This window comes from Fopius arisanus, unplaced genomic scaffold (genome assembly GCF_000806365.1).
Source record: "Fopius arisanus strain USDA-PBARC FA_bdor unplaced genomic scaffold, ASM80636v1 scaffold00174, whole genome shotgun sequence".
NCBI lineage: Eukaryota > Metazoa > Arthropoda > Insecta > Hymenoptera > Braconidae > Fopius > Fopius arisanus.
In genome coordinates this window covers 151055-154450 of record NW_011887913.1, presented here as the reverse complement: position 1 = coordinate 154450, position 3396 = coordinate 151055, and positions in this window count along the sequence as shown.

Below are 3396 nucleotides of genomic sequence, written 5' to 3'. Positions count from 1 at the left end.
GAAATGGTCATCACGCTACCTCAACTGCTACCTAACCGACAAATATTCCCGATTTAATAAATTAGTCAGAACCGGGCTACCAAATTGAATAAAGTCGTTACCGAACGATTAAATAATACTACCTAACAGAATTTGTGCCTTGACAACTGATCGGTAAGAATTATAAGGTCGTATCTCTCTCTCTCGCTCGAACCCGATTAGACTCCCCTGCAGTTTCCTATCTTTCCCACCTGAATAACATAAGTAATTTAATAAAATCAAAAGCCGTTCTCTCTTCAGTACTGCGTTATAAAATTCCCATTTATTATGGTTCCCTGTTTTTTTTATTAAAAAGTTAAATCTTTCTCTTTTGGGCGAATGCCGGTCATATGTAGACTGATATAGACTGAGCAATCTATATTAATTATAAGTTGCCTAATAGACAATATTTATTCTTGTTCTCTGGTCAATAGTGGAACAAGTAAGGATATTTCCGACTGGTTTTTATTTTTCCCACCCGAATCCCCGTTCCTATAAATACCCAAATAGTTTAGTTCAGGTCCTTGATCTTATTTCGAATTTTGGATAATTGATGCTCTCGTCGACGAATCCACCCCTCTCTCCACGACACGCACACTGAGCAACCGAGCAGTCCCGTACCCTCGTACCTCCACGACTCTAGATTTAGCTTCTGTTGATAGGAAATTCTGGGATGATCAGTGAAAATTTGAGTTTTGAATACGGTTAGAGTTACGGTTGCGGTTCGTCGATTCCGCGTAGCTAAAAATCGGCTGGCGCCCTAAACACATTTTTAAGGATTGGAATGAGCTGCTGATCACCCCCGGAGCTTCGTTTAGATTTTTACGGTTTTGTTGTTCCAGAGTCGTCGGAGTTGCGAGAACGAAGGTAATGGTTTTGGCCGTGTTTTCGGATATCGATAGAATTGGGTTAGGGTTTCGAGTATTCGCTGAGGCCATAGAGAGGAAAAATCATTACAATAATTAGTTAGTACTCTCGTCAGATTTTGATACGGCATGTTCATTTTCTTCTTTGCATTTTTTATCGGTTTCGTACACAAAAATGTATCTGTCGACAGATTTTTCTGACAAGGTGTCTCCTATTTGTACAATTTTACAATTTCTATTTCTACAGTTTCTACAATTATTTGCGCCTTTGCTTCAAAATTAATTAATTTTCAAGCGAAAATTAATTAGTTAATTTCTTTTTTGTTCGTCGTTTACTCCCTTCTTTGAAAAAAAAAAATATGTGAAATACTTTTCACTTTTTCAATTAGTTTTGTTGGCAGATATTAGCGACAATTTCCGGTAAGCAAACTTAAGAGGGTAACTCTCAAGTATTGAACATCAGTGCACGAATAACGTTTTTACTCTTACTGTTGTAAAGGAACTCTAAGGTGACCAATGCATGAAATTCAACTTTCTTCTGCAAAATCGCAGCAGGAAGTACGTATTTTCAACCGAGGTATGAAGCAAATACTTTCTATATCGACTATAGTTATTGATTAACGTCATTATATACCGTCTTCTTCCAGAACTTTAGGTAGGCATTGATGCACATAGATTCATTTGGATTAGCTCCTGTGCCATTTGGGAATGGTTGACGGGGCACCAACAGTCTCTCATAGCAACTCAACATTAAATAGTCCGGCTACAAAGCGGGGCGATAACGAGACCGACCTGCCCGAAACTCTTGCGGGGAATAGTTTGTAACGTGGCCAAGTTTCCTAGCATGAAAACTGGACGTTATCCGCCCTTTTTCCCCCGATCTTATAAAAATATATGGGCGCCAGTTGATCCTTAAATAATCGGAACCAACAAACCGGATTAAAACCAAAGCGGAACCAAATTCCCCAGAAACGAAACCAGAAACGTAGATTAAAAACAAAAAAAAACGATCGGAGGAAAGGTGGTAATTTCCCGCGCTGCTCAGGGGTGAGGTTGTGGAGAGAGGGGTGAGTCGGGATGGAAACGAGGTTTGGGCACCGGAACTTAAATTAAAACGAAAGAAGGGAAAACGAAACTCGAGCCATTAAACAGAATTGATAGATTTATTTCTAAAGAATTTAGGCGTACAAAAGAAAAGCAGAAATAAAAAGCAAAATAGAAGCGAGGGCGAGAAATACAGAAAAGGGGGAAAGTGGAAGAAAATCCTCGGCGGATCCGCAGGGTCGACATAAGCCTTATCGATAATAACAAGAAATTAATTTAACGCCAATAACACTTCGCGGCCTGAGAGGCAGGAAAATTATTTCTATCTATAACACACAGAAATCGCAAGGGTCGAGAGAATAGGGGCGTATGGTACGCAGGGGCACGAGAGAGGCACATAAATTTTCCACTATTTATGAAAAATGTTAATCCCAAAGAAAGGAAAATCGATAACCCCAAGCCCGGGATCGCAAGCTATAAATTCACTCCCCAAAAGGAGAACGCGAGGACAACCGCTTTCGAAGGCCGCTCAGGGCAGCGGGCCCTGTCGGGAAGCGCAACGGCCCTGGGCAACATAAGCCGAGCATAACACTCGGACGCACGTGGAGAGGCCACAACACCGGCGATGATTCTTGGCGGCACGCTGCATAGGGGAATTCCACCGGGGAAAAATCCCCAAAACACGCGCAAAAAAAAGCAATCATTCCATGAAATTTTTAGGGGAAGGGGAAATGCCCTTTTAGCGGTGCAACCGCATGGCCACTCGGGCAGGGAAAAAGGGGAAAGATAAAATCGCGACAGAAAAACCCGATCAAATCCTCATCCGAATTTCTTGTCCGGTACTTGAGAGAAAAAAAGGGGCTGGGGAGATGTTCCCAGCTCGATGGCTCGACCGAGACTCTCCAAAATAATTCCCCGAATTGTCCTGGTGTATTCCAAACGCCATTTCTCGATTACGGCGACGAGGAAAACCAAAGGAATATTGGAATATTTATCGGCCAGCGGCATGGCTTTTTACGCCAAGAAAAAGCCACAAAACACACTGGGATTACTCCCACATCACCCTCCCGCTTTTCCGTACTAATCGGAGCCTTAATTTTTCGTGAGAGGCTCAAAAAAAGAAACCCGACGTGAGAGGAAAATTCTGGGAAGCAAAACCCACCACGAAACCCACCATGAGTGAAAGATGCACGCACACCGGTTTTTTTCCTCCGTTTTTCGGCCCTGTGACTCCTCAAAATCCTGGTTCGTCCCTCTACTCACGTCCACGGGAACTCTAGCACCTCGGGAACCGTCCAAACACTCAAAAAACCTTCTTTTTCCCAAAAAAATGCGGCACGGTGAAAAAAAACTTGGCACGTGTGTTACCGGGGTATAAAACTTCGACTAAAAGTGTGACAGGTAACCACAGGTTGTCGCGTAACCAGACGGCGCAGTGACTGACCGCCCGGGGCGGTAAAACAGAACT